Source organism: Salmo salar, unplaced genomic scaffold (assembly GCF_905237065.1).
Source record: "Salmo salar unplaced genomic scaffold, Ssal_v3.1, whole genome shotgun sequence".
Lineage (NCBI taxonomy): Eukaryota > Metazoa > Chordata > Actinopteri > Salmoniformes > Salmonidae > Salmo > Salmo salar.
The window spans coordinates 35,535-49,540 of record NW_025549167.1 but is presented as its reverse complement, the minus strand read 5'-3'; the positions used below and the strand labels follow the sequence as shown (position 1 = coordinate 49,540).

Here is a 14,006-nt window from a genome sequence, read left to right as displayed (position 1 = left end):
GTTTGGTCTTCACTGTTCTGTTCTTGACTTATGCCCCTGATAAAGGATTTGATTGTTTCTCTCAAAAGAAACTGTGATGTATAGGCAAGAGAATTGGTCTACACACACACACGCGTTCTGAAGGTTGGTGTGTGTGTGTGTGTGTGTGTGTGTGTGTGTGTGTGTGTGTGTGTGTGTGTGTGTGTGTTTGTACATGTGTGCATGTGTATAACCCCTCTCCAAATCCCCAATGATCGAACAATGACAGCCCCTTACCGCCAATGCAGAGATACAATTAGTCTTATCATCAAAGCCTCTGAAATAAGCTATCTCCCCAAAATACTGTGTCATCAGTAATCTAGTCCCGACACAATGTCATCTAAATGCCAATGTCTGTCCCCAGTGATCCATTCAAAGCCCACGCTACATTTCCATTCTAATTAGATGTGGGCAGTCAACAGGCTTCTTTATAGGAACAATTTTTTAATAACCAGCAGTATTGACTTTTTCAGAGTCCCTCATTGGCTGTTAGAAAGAAGTTCCTGTTGATATGTTGTCCCTTTGACATTGGGGCTGCAGGGGAACGAAGTCTCTGTCTAGAAACCCAGCGTAAACACACGCCTATCGCTAAAGCCTGTCATGCTGATTCTTTGGGCTCTCTGTATTTGCAGTGGTGTGTGAAATATACATCAAAAGAAAGCTGTCCCTGTAGGACTTTACCACTGACCCTATTCTTATAACCGGTTTATTAACACGCAGAGAAAAATAGAAGAATCTTGATTGAATGTTTGACTTATTTTAATTCATTACAAAATGATTGTCACTTACCATTAGAAGAGGGTTGAATATAAACACAGCGTCCTGATCAACCATGATGGGGCAGTATGTCATTCTTACAACTTTAATACAGGCATTGTGATATGCCACTCAAGTTATATCAATGTTTTATTATGATTGAAATAATACAAAATATGAATTTGTGTTGCCCCCTCAGCAGTTTAGCTGATTTGATGATTTTTATAGCCGGGCCAATGTTTCTGAGGCATTTGACTACCTGAGGAGACATGGGGATTTTAGCGACGGCACTTTGCGTTTTTTCATTTCATTTCAGTCATTTCGCAGACGCTCTTATCCAGAGTGACTTACAGTAGTGAATACAGTTCATACAATTTTTGTTGTTGTTTTGTTCTGGCCCCCCGTGGGAATCGAACCCACAACCCTGGCGTTGCACACACCATGCTCTACCAACTGAGCCACAGGGAAGGCTTTAACGAGAGTGCCATGATGGAAGCTAATGCGAAAGGAATGAAATGTCTTCTGGACGCGAGCCCTCGCTGCAGCAGCATTGCCTTGGGGGCGTTTACTTCACACGAGGTCGTGGTGATTCAGCATTAGCACAAGGCGATCCCACTGTATCTAACACACTGCGTCGCTGCTGCACCAGTCACTCTGGCTCTCACTGTAAGAGCCCAGGGTGATTGAGAACCACTGGGGAGCTGGCTCCTTACTGGAATTACTCATGTACACAGGAGGAATCTGTTTCCCTCGGTTGGGGCACATTAGTATGGGTGACCCTTGTCACTGGGAGATTTTTTCACTGGAAAACCCCCAGTCAATGTTATGTGAGTAGGTTATAGAGTTATTAGACCAGAATGTGCTCCCTCCTTTTCCCCCTCCCTCTTTCCCCCTTAAATATGTCCGTTCTGGGCATTCTGTCCATTCTGGAAGTGGCCAAATATCCAGGAGTAGATTTCTGAAATGCTTCTTGATTATTTAAACCAACTCATTTGAACATGGTGCCATTTTACTGGCCAATCTCCTGGAAAGAGATGCTGTGAAGCAGGATTAATACGATGATGAAGTCATCGAAGAAACATGGACGCCACACATGGCAGCCAGACTGATTCCCTCCGTTTCGGCTCATTCACTTCCATTGGCTTTAGCTCCCCCATGTAGCAGGGTAAACCTCCAGGAGAATAGTTAAATATGATTCCACAAAGCACTTTTCTATTCCTCTCTATCTCATTATTGTCTCACTTCCCCTCTTTCCAACCCACCTGAACCCACCACCCACTCCCTGGGCAAGGTGCACAGCAGCAGGTGCGATCGGCGGAGCGTCAGCCCCTATTTGGGACAGCGGCGTAAACATGCTGTCACCCTGCCTCAGTCGCTAGCTACCCACGCTCTGTCATTTGCCCTTCCCTTCCTAACCTGCCAGACTCAGGCTGCCGGCCCGGTTAGCCTAGCCTGTTGTGTGCCTGACTAAAGCAGCGCTGCAGCAACAGCAGCAGTAGAAATCACTCAGCCATTTCAGCCCCTCGGTGTCTATGGAAACAGAGAGAGAGAGAGAGAGAGAGAGAGAGAGAGAGAGAGAGAGAGAGAGAGAGAGAGAGAGAGAGAGAGAGAGAGAGAGAGAGAGAGAGAGAGAGAGAGAGAGAGAGAGAGAGAGAGAGAGAGAGAGAGAGAGAGAGAGAGAGAGAGAGAGAGAGAGAGAGAGAGAGAGAGAGAGAGAGAGAGAGAGAGAGAGAGAGAGAGAGAGAGAGAGAGAGAGAGAGAGAGAGAGAGAGAGAGAGAGAGAGAGAGAGAGAGAGAGAGAGAGAGAGAGAGAGAGAGAGAGAGAGAGAGAGAGAGAGATCCTCCAAGGTGAAGCTGCCTGCCTGCAAGTCGACTCACACAGCAGTACAACCCCCACTTGTAAATCTACCAGCCAGGGCTGAGGAAGAGAATGTAAATTAGGTGTGACTAACACTGGGATGAGAATCCAGGCAGGTTTCTTTCTTTCCCCCTCCCTCCTGCTGAATGATGTGTACACATCTACTTGGCTGCAGTAGTCAGTGTAGAGCCAGGAGATGTAGTCTAGGTCTGGCAGGTAGGGATTCTCTTGATGCTCACTGAGTACGAGCTCTATTGGAAACAACAGAAACAAGATGGATGCCATAGTGTCATCCCCATGCCTTGGCTTTAGGCCCCATCTACACATAGATTTATACCCTGGGTATTCTCATGCCCGGTTGTATTCCCAAGCAACATTAGAATATAGACTATTTTTTAATAGGCCATCATTGTAAATAAGAATTTGTTCTTAACTGACTTGCCTAGTTAAATAAATAAATATCATAATGCATTTGTATGATTTTACTCTCCTCGTCCTCATCACAATCCTCTGTTGGTGTGGAGTAATTGCCTGTAGTCTGAGTGTATCAAGCTTTGGTTATATTTGCATAGCAATCGTAAATCACCTTAGTGAATGGGGATTATCATTCTCCAATACAAGGTATGAATACAAAGAGCTCCCTAGCTGATTCATTGATTGGCATATCGGATATCCATTATTCCTTGTTTACGCCTAGAATTATTCCATTATCCCTCAATCGACAGTGAAGTGTTTCCTTTCAGTGTTTATGATCATCTCAAGGCCATTGTATTTAATTGGTGCGGTTGTCAATGGTCCTCCATTACAGGGTAGTAGTATACAGACAGACCTCTTGGCTCCATCTCTTGGGTCCTGAGGCTGGATGTGAATGTTTATCAGAAACGTATTGGGCTCCTTCCCATCGGGCTGTAATGAGAACAGTGTGTGTATAGTATAGGGTCAGAATAGTGGTGTGGAGTGTGGCCACATATCAACTGGTTAGTCTATGTCCATAAGGAAAAAGGCTATTTTAAGCTAAGGTTCAGGGTTACGATTAGAGTAAACAGGGTTGTGAGTTTGGGTTAAGTTTTAGGGAAAATAGGATTTAAATGGAAATTCATTTTAGGTCCCCATGAGGATAGAAGAACATAACGTGTGTGCGCTCAAGTAGGGGTGTATTTTACAGGCTTGATGATGTAGCGCTAGCCCTCTGCAGACACACTGCGCCTATTATTGGGCCTCCCCAGCTGTAGTGTGTGGGTAATAAACCTCTCTACAGCAGCCCCCAAACAGACCAGCAATCAATGGGAAATTATCTCACCGATCGATGTGACAGCCTCTCTCTTTCTGTCTCTATATCGCTGTCTCCCTTTTCTCTTGCTCTCTCTCTTCTCCCCATGTCACGCTTTCAGCATCCAGTCAGAAATGCTGTTGCTCAGCAGCCCACTCAGCAGCCCACTCAGCAGCCCCTCCAGCCATTAACAGAGAGGATCTAGACTGAGCTGGCATTAGCACTTCCCAGACACAATCAGCCAAGCTGGCCAAACGCTAACTCTTAATTACGCACTTGACAAGTGAACTATCAGCTTGCCATGTCTGGCTTGTTGTTGTTTAGCTCCGTGGGTTTCATGGTAAATCGTTTAGGGGGGAAATACTAGTTGATTTTATATTGAGGCAAAGAAGCAGTCAAATACTATTCTTGATTTGGTATGAGTGAAACTAGTGTACATGTTCTGTTAAAACCAGTCACCTGGTTTGGATTAGCCTATGCAAGAACACAAGTTTTCTGCAAGAATTCATGCTAGATGTACAGTACGTACACAACTTCAGGGGAAATGTTATTTTCACTCAGCCCAGAAACAAAGTCCTCTGTGTGGTGCAGGGCATTGGTCTGTGACATAAACATTCCCAAGCACTCAACATTGTCACTTGGGCAACCACTGTATTTTTAGCTAGTTGCCAGAATCCAGAGGCACTCCCTTTGCTGTGGAGATTTGGCTTCAGGCATAACAGAGAGACACACAAATAATACATGTCAGTATTTGAGGCAAGTTTGGAAATGGTGAGCAAACAGCACTTCTCCTTAACACCGTGCTTACACAGCCACTACCAGGGCATGGAGTTGAGCTCTAATGTGACGAGACAGATAGAAAAACAAACAGAAGTGACAACCACTGCTGCCTGTTATACATACATCATGTTTGTCCTACCTCAGCCCCTTGGATAACCAACCTCAGTGCTAACTGTCTGAATAGTATGAGTGTTTCTGGGCTCTGCCGTGCTAGATTACAATGTGTTTAGCTGTTAACTGCTGCTTCCACACAGACGATCTAACCTAATATGGCTTGTAGTGGCCAGGGATTGCTTGAGGGGCCTATGTGATGTGAATGACCTGTGTTGGGGGAATAGAGATGCTTATTTTGGCACTAGCTACAGTATTAACGTTTTGCAAGGGCTTTGAGAATAAGTAGGTAGGGTTATGTTAAATGTCGAGCCAGGTGACTGGTTGAATAAAGAAGAAATGGATGGGCTATGTTGGCGCTAAACTCCCAGATGGCTTCGATACAGCAATGAATAAGTACTGCTGAGAAATAGCCATATTAAGAGCAACGCAAATGCTAATTCAAGACTTGCAAAGAGTTTAATGTCACCAGAGGGCCTACAAAGCAGAGACCAGCGTACAGCCAACTCTTGATACCTGTTGTGCTGCTTGAATATCCACAGAGCTTTCTAGGTCAAACAGCTTCGGCTACATTTCAATTTGAGTGATTTAGGAGACGCTCGTTTGCAGAGCAATTTACAGGAGCAATTAGGGTCAAGTGCCTCGCTCAAGGGCACATCGACAGATTTCTTTACCTTGTTGGCTCGGGGATTCCAACCAGCGACTGTACCCACCTGGAGAGAAACAGAACCAGGGTTAAAACACTACACTAACCCTCCAATGCTCTTAACCTCTAGGCTACCTGGCTGCTAGCCTGCCATTGCAGATTAACTTGAGAGTTTTCTGCACAGCGTGCCATCTGCAACTGGCCCAGGGTTGGCTTTCAACTGCTTAGCTTGTTTGTGTTAACAAGCTAACTAGTAAACATTGCTTAACCTGCGATTACAAGATATCATGACTATGCTGCGGTCCTGATTGGCGTCAAAGTCTTGGCTGTTCAAATGATCCAGTCATACAACTAGGCCTACTTCAACATAAGACTCTGCTGCTGTTTTGTACAATCTATCCTTGCCAGCAGCAGTCATATTGAGCACTGTCATCACCCAAAGAGGAAAGTCTGCTTAGAGAGCTTCTAGTGGATGACTGTAACTTGAAATGGTTGGGTAGGATGAGAAAAGGCTGGTACTCACTACTCAGATATACTTCAGAAAAGCAATCAGACTCATGTTTGCAATGGAGGAAGGGACAGGATCTGCTGGACATGTCTTGAATTGATGGTGTCAAAGACCTGTGGAAAGCTTCTATTAGGCTCTTATCTCCTCCATTGCAGGCTATGAGGCACGTTAGTGTATGTATGGGGGGTTTCTTTGCCACTTTGACTGGTCCATAAAGCCTATTAGGAAGTCAGTCAGTGGTGTAAAGCTGGGTTAACACTATGCTCTGTATTGATGGTCCTTTGAATGTAATGTGCTGTCACCGTAGTAGCCTAGCGCCCTGTGAGGACACATCAAATATTTAAACATTTTTATTGATTTTCCACTGCAAAGGAATTGATCCCCACTCTGATAATGTAATGGAAATTATATGATTAAAGGTTTGACTAAATGATTTCACTCAGAAACCCTATAACCGGTTGAAATGTATTCGAAATAAGGCTATAATAATGGGTTAAAAACTATATTCCAATACTGTGTGTGAGTAAGACACTGTAACCATTTCAAAAAATGAGCAGGGCAGAGTTGATAAGATGACCTTGGGAAAGGAACAGGAGAAGAGGTCTCCCTAAGTTAGGGAGAGAAACAACGGCCTGGGAACAGCTAGGCTGGCAAAAGATAAGGAGACAGGTGGTCTGGGTACTGTGGAAAAATACAGCCGCCTAAAGCGGGGTGGAGTTCTTTACTGGTGTGGGTGTGTGTGTTAATATAAAAGGCTTTGTACATTGTAAGGATTTTCAGAGCTCTCATAAATAAACGTTTTGACCCTTTTAGGCTGGCTATCCGTCTGCTTCATTCAACCAGAATCTTACACACTCTGGTGGGGTATGCTGAGTAGTTTAATTGAAGTTCGGTTTAAGAACATTGATAACTTAATTCACATAACAGATAACCATCCAGTATATATTCTTAATTATGAACTGGGTGGTTCGAGCCCTGTATGCTGATTGGCTGACAGCCATGGCATATCAGACCGTATACCACGGGTATGACAAAACATGTATTTTTACTGCTCTAATTACGTTGGTAATCAGTTTATAATAGCAATAAGGCACCTCGAGGGTTTGTGGTATATGGCCAATATACCACGGCTAAGGGCTGTATCCAGGCACTCCTCGTTGCGTCATGCATAAGAACAGACCTTAGCCGTAGTATATTGGCCATATTGCTTAAAAGTAAACCACCTCGTATAGGAATGGTTCTGTACAAATGGCTACTATAAGCAGGGGCTTATTAGACCTAGTTAAAAGTGTAGTGTGATGTAGCCTAGAAAGACTTGACTAGATGTTCCCAGAACAAAAAGCTGAAGGCTAGTCTGTGGTAGCAGCAGGATAAACAGCCTCGCTGGCCTTTTCCCTCCCATCTGCCCCGGACGCCTCTAATCAGCAGGCCTTGAGCTCTCTGAAAGGTCATTCTGTCCCTTTGATGGTGTTTTGATTCATTCCTTCCTCCCTCTCTTCCCTCTCTCCTCCCCCCTCCCTTCCTCTCTGCTTTCCCCCTTTCACAGTCAAGCTGGAGAGTCAATATCATAGGGGTGCGAAGATGGGACTGGTTCCGTCGGCGGCCGTGTGACGTTGGCGAGAGAGAGCGAGAAAGCAAAGAGAGAGTGTGGACCAGCTGGAGGAGAGGCAGAGTTTGACGAGAACATCCAGAGAGGGTCATATTCTGACTACTGTGTTTTATCAGGAGTTCCAGCAAAAAATAAATATGGACACACTGGCTATACATGGCATCCTCTCAAGGGATTTACAGTTTAAGGACGATGACTAAGCAGACATTCACCACACAGGAAAGTTATTACCAAGTTCTCTACATTCTATACTGTGTACTCTTGAACAGTTGTATTTTCTGCAATAAACAATGTTGAAATTTAATTTCTGTCTTTTATTTTATTTTGACCGTAGACAGGTTGGTTGTTGAGCAACAAAACCGAGGCGTTTGCAAATATGGGGCAAAACAGATGGAGTTGGCTTAGATTTTTGACCGCTTGTAAACTATAGTATATTTTGTCTACAATGTTTATTGAAAACATAAATACATTTTGCACAATGAGCACTTGTCTTTCAAATACGCTGTTACAGTTGTTGGTTAGCTAGCCAGCTATTTGTTTTTTGCCATATTGACATAAAATCAGTCAAAACAGAACAAGATAATACGAGCCACTTACGATTGCCTGCATGGTAGTTTCTTGTCATTCTTGCTAGCAATCTGGCCATCCATAATCACAACAACCCACTGACTTGTACACCATGGAGACATGGTCTCATGACGTTGTCAGCTAACCCATCTATAATGAGAGGGGAAATCCAAACGAGAAAATGAATCTAAAACGTCAACCATTGCATCAAGCTCTCTTGTCCTATCAGTCATCCTCTTGTTCACTCACTCAACCATCATTCAACCGTCACCATGCATTTTTTGTACATTTGTGAAATATAACTCTTTCCAAAAAAAAAACACTCCTTTCAGATGTAATGGGGTGGTGGAGGCCGAACATGTAATTCCGTGGTGACTGACGGACCAATTGGCCACAAGCGATTAAGTTCCTGTTCTCGCTCTCCATTATATAGCTGTCAGAAGCAGGCCTCTTGAAGTCATGTCAGGCTGGCCCTCGGTGGGATTGAGTGTCCTCTTGGTGACAGGAGCGTCTTTACCTCAATAGGAGATTAACAAAGGTGCCAAACGAGCATCATGACCACACAGAGGCCCAGTCATTGAAAGCCAGCAGCGCTGGAGCCCATTAAATTACTCTTATTTAGTCTGATTTGGACCATTCTCACCTTCAAGAAGTCACTCAATTGTCATTTTCTTCAAAGCGTGTGCTGTTTTTACAAGTTTTGATTTGTTTTTGTGTCGATGCATAGTAATTATGTGCTTCTGTGTTTTAACCACTTTTGCTCGGCGGTATGGTTATTTCCATCAAGATGTTTTGTTTGAGTGGTTGTTTGACTAAGCCCTTTCTTGCCCGAGGGGGTTCTTTGCCATCACCTCACACACACCCATTGCAAGTTGTAATGTGTTTGTGTATCCATGCCTAGCATTGTAATTGGCCATTGATTAGCCTAGATTTTCTCTTGTTTGAGTTGCAGATTAAGCCACAGCCCTCCCATAAACAGCCTTTACCATGAGCCTACCTAATTGCACCAATCCTCCCAGTCATCTTTGCCACCCAGAGAGCGTAAGCGCTCTCCTTTGTAAAAGTTCCCCCCCCACAAGGCTGTACAAGAATTCTCCAAATTTCAGCCTGACTGAATCAATGATGACAGCTACTTGCCCTGTGGGTGGCCTTCTTTCCTCCCCCACCAGATCAGGGCTTTCACTGGACAAGAACAGACACCCGGTTCACACAAACACAGGCCCTGTTTGTGTTATTCCGACATTCAAACATTTGCAATGTCACTAAGCATGTTTAAATAAACACGACTTAAATCACTCACGGTGTTCCTCGTGCGCAAAATGACAGAGATCTAATGATGTTAACAAAGGGCCAAGTGTGAGACATTATAATGAGAAAGGACCCGGTCCTCTGCTCTCTGAAAGGAGAATGAACTCTAATAGGATGGAATGTGAGCAGCAGCGGCACTTCCTGTTCTCTTCCTGTTCTCAGTCACGCCAGCTTCCTAGCAACAGTTTTCCCCTCTCTCCCCTGCCCGAAGCTAATGCTACTGCAACTACTTCACACGTCCCCCCCTCTGTTATCCACTTCCCTGAATAGGAGAGGACAGACACATGACTGTACCTGAGGCTATGAATAAGGGGGGCTGCACCCAGGCCTCTCACGAGCTAAAGACACCCAGCGACCACCTGCTTTATAGTGGGGGTTCCAATTCCTATTACATTATTTCTAATCCAATAAATTGACTAATATGCAATAAGTAGAAGCAACTAGTTCATGTTGGTCTTTTTCAATTATATTCACTTGAATGTCCAATTGAATGTCTGAGTTTGAATGTAGATGAATTGAAATGGAATTCATTGGGGTGGGCTCTAGTAGTGGTAGCAGCAGGTCTTTAGTGTTGTTGGCTGAAGGTTGATTGGAAAGGGGATTGGGGGAAATCCCTCCCCCCTAGGCTTGGATGTGGAATGAGGAATTGTAGGAGGTGGCTGGGGAACAATGCAACACAGGAACGGCTTGTGGCGCGTCATCCATTACTCCGTCGTCAACCGCCCCCCCCATTTTGGAACAATGTACCTTCAATTAAAATTCTTCATAGTCTTCAAAATGGCTGAGAATGCTATTTTGAATCACCTTGAAATTGGCTGAAATTTGTTCTCAAGCTGCCAACATCTAAACAAACCTAAGATTTTTTTTCCATAGTAAAAAACAACAAAACTTGTTCACCACTTGTGAAACCCACCACAGATTGTCAGTTACTGTCTGCTGTCTGTCTCATCCAATCCCTCCTCCCAAGGTCTTGTGTGTGGAATGCATCATTTCCTCATCACACCCTTGATTGCTTGTGTGTTCGGTATGCCACGGATTCCTTGATGTAAGACTGGCTGATAAAGCTGTTAAGTAGAGCAGAAGTCCTGTCTGCAGCCGTGGCCTGCCAGCTCCAGTGTTCATCTGCCCAGCCCGCATTGGGGCTCATGGCTCGTCAGCTTCAGTTAGTCAGGAGGTCGCAGGCAGGCCCAGTCAGAGGAAGTGAAGCACATGAACCTTTGAACGAACTGCCTGTCTGGCTCCCCAAAGGCAAGTCAGTGTGTAAGATGGAGAGGGAGAGCATTTTTATATCTGACGTTCTCCTGTTATGGAGAATGCAGCTGGAGAGCCGACCTGATTGACCTCCAGGGCGGGCCTGAGCTCGTCACCGTCCGCGGCAGATACTCAGATCTACAAGTCAGCCAAACCTCCAAACAACAGGGCATAAAGATGTACATGCCAGGCAAAGATAAGTGAGTCTGTGCACCAACCCTAGTGAACAACTCCTCCGGCTCCGCGTGATCATGGGTATTGGTTTCCGAACATCCCACAGCTGTGCAGAAGCATTGATCTATACCTTATGGACGTGTCCATTACAAATTGGCTTTATCGCCAGGCAAATTCAACTGGCCCAATTTGTCTTGGCCCCTTTTGACCTGACCAACTAAGATAGTAGCTGCAACAATTGTCAAATTCTAGGGGATTACTCAAAATGGTACAGGTATAGTATCCCCTTTATGCATGAAATAGCCAAAGCAGTGCTTCTTTGCCTGACAATGAATCTAAACCACTTGCAGAGATACAAGTCAGATATGCAGGATATACTATATGGACACCAACGCCATTATCATACCTGGACATTTCTACTCTCCATACTAAGCTTCCTACTGGGACTTTTTATGGAGCTTTTCAGAACTGTATTGTATTAATGTCAGCTGCAGAGACGTCTGTCCAGACGAGTCACTCCAATTTGGGACCTAATCTGTCATCAGAACTAAATCGGGTCACATGGGTTGGTCTAGCGAACAGCCATGCTCTCTGTAAGCACTGCAAAGGAAAAAAACATAGCGATCCATCTTTCAAGCCTCAGGGATGGGTTCTTAGTCAGGTATGTATTATATCTATGTATTTATAGGAGACTATCAGCATATCATCGCAACATGATGGGAAAGCAAAGCACTGCGGTTGTTTACTGCAGGAGCTAGAGACGGTCGTTTTCTCATTCATTTACTCAACCTCAAAAACTGTGATGGAATGATGGATGGCATAATTGGTGCAATTTGCCAGCGGAGAGAGAGAAGGAAAAAAAGAGCCACAGCGGAGGTGGATAGGATACACCCTGCTATCTCCATCCCAAAACTGTAGTTAATGTCTTCTGAAGTGTTTTTCAACACCAGTCAGGGAGATCAAATTGAATACACAGTTGTCTCCTCATGACTGTACTGGAATCAATGTGTGGCTGTTGTGATAAAATGCCTTGCCTACCTGCCACATGGTTTCTGCATTCTCACTCTTGGATGAATGTGTAGTGTTTCCATCCATCTTAGACACATCGTGCCAGTCTGAAGAGGTAACATTCTCCTCTGAGCCCTCCATTATAGTACTTTAATGTATGATTAATGTGGCCAGGACAGGAGTAAACAGTATTTACATTGTTTGGTTAGAGACAATGCCTTTTAGACAGCAACCACAGTGAGGACATCCTGTAATCAGATACGATGGTGTAGTCCAGCTCAACTGTCATTAAGTACAGGTATATCACCAAGGTATGCTGATTACCTTCTCACTCCTATCTGGAACATCTTGTTCCAGGGGTGGGGGTCAATTCTATTTCAATTCAAAAAGTGAACCAAACTCCAATTCAAATTCTAATGTTTCCTCATTGAAAAGCATTGAAGAGAATTGGAATGTTAGTGTACTTCCTGTAATGACTGGAATTGAAATGGAATTGACCCCAACCCTGCCTTGTTCATCTTCAGTGTATGCTGTACATGATCCCATGCTTGTTACTCTTTAATCTACCCATAACAACCATATTCATATTAACATGTTCTCCTTTGCCAGACTGAATTTGAGCCATCATCTATCCTTTCTTTCTACTTTCTAAATGAATTCATGTTTATCACCAATCCCATTGTTGTGACAAGCAGTGTTGTGGACAAAAAAGAAAGGTGCATTATTTGAAAATGTAAAAAATTCGCTGTTGGCTCAAATTATTCATAATTTGTGTTAGAACAATGCCTAAATTAAAAGAGTGTTTATCATCCCTGGGTGAGCTTCAAGGCTCACAGTGTCTCTTTAATGTGGTAATGGAAGATCATACTCCACAAATCAAACCGGTGCCTCTGTTATTCCAAATGACTGATTGATTTGCCATTTTTCAGCAAGGGAAAAATATTACACTGTCGACACAGCTTGTTCATTTGGGTTCTGGCTGGCACGTCAGGCAGACAGACAGAGAGGGGCCTGGTCTAATGCCTGCGACTTGAAGGGCGAGTCATCAGTGATCTCTCTCTCCCCACTGTGCTCATTCACTGACTGTTATTTATCTTTCCAATGGAGACTGGCTGCTCCTTGGGGGAGGATGAGTGTGCCTGCCAGCGGGGAACGCATGGGAAGATGGAGGACGGTGGCTGACTGCTGCTTTGGCTCTGTGTGAAAATGAGCCCATTAATTCAGTTTCCCCCCAGGCCTCCCTGTGCCTGTTGTCTCTGTTTGTTAGTGAGATGATTCCTTCTGTCACGTCAAAGGGAACATTATCATATTCTTGTTGCCGGGGAAACCGTGCAGCAGCCAGAGAGAGGGCGAGGATCTCTTTAAGCCGTTTGAAGCGGGTAAACATGAAAGGTTATCTGTGGCGCTTTATGAGAAATGGCAATATGACAGACACATTTTTTCCCTTGTGTCTCCTTCCTGTACTGTAATTCTTCTGCCTGCTTCCTAAAACGATACAACATAAAATATATTGGTTGAGATGTAAGTCTTTCTGAACAATGGAATTTAGGTACTGTGAGTGAATCTTGTGAGGCCTTCAGACAGCTCATTCCATCAAAGTTAGGCTTATATAAAATCTCCAACTGACCTGCACTTCAAATCGTTCAATCCAAAAAAGGAGTGCGGATCAAACCTCACTGAAATTTCTTCCTGTGTCAATTGTTGTGTAATTACCTTGCTGTGTGCAATCAAAACCATCAACCCTGCAGTGAAAACTCTTGGAGATTCATCCAGCCATGCCCACTATACCATTGAGGTCCCAGGCCATAAATGAAGAGCCACACTGACCTGGTCCAGGAATGTCTCCTAGGCACTTCTGAAAAGGCTTGAATAAGTATAAGCAACATGGGGAACATGTGGAGCTACTATATCGCTTATACTTAGCTATCAGTGGAGGCTGCTGAGGGGAGGATGGCTCATAATAATGGCCAGAATGGAGTATATGGAATGGTATCAAGCACATGTTATAAAAAATGTTTTCATGTGTTTGATATCATTCCAGTCATTATTATGAGCCCTCCTCCCGTCAGCAGTCTCCACTTTTAGCTATCCAATTCATTCAGATATACAACGTGCCTACAGGGTGTGGGGTCTAAGGGTTGT

The 14,006-nt window shown here is 44.2% G+C and overlaps 1 long non-coding RNA gene across 1 annotated transcript in view; it reads left to right on the top strand.

Annotated features, from left to right (window-relative positions):
- The window catches only part of LOC123735914 (uncharacterized), a 95,364-nt gene extending 87,504 nt beyond the window's left edge, over positions 1 to 7,860 (top strand). Inside the window, exon 2 of the long non-coding RNA XR_006765817.1 lies at positions 7,494 to 7,860. This is a non-coding gene — a long non-coding RNA (uncharacterized lncRNA). The remainder of the gene's footprint in view (positions 1 to 7,493) is intronic.
- Positions 7,861 to 14,006: the final 6,146 nt, after the last annotated feature.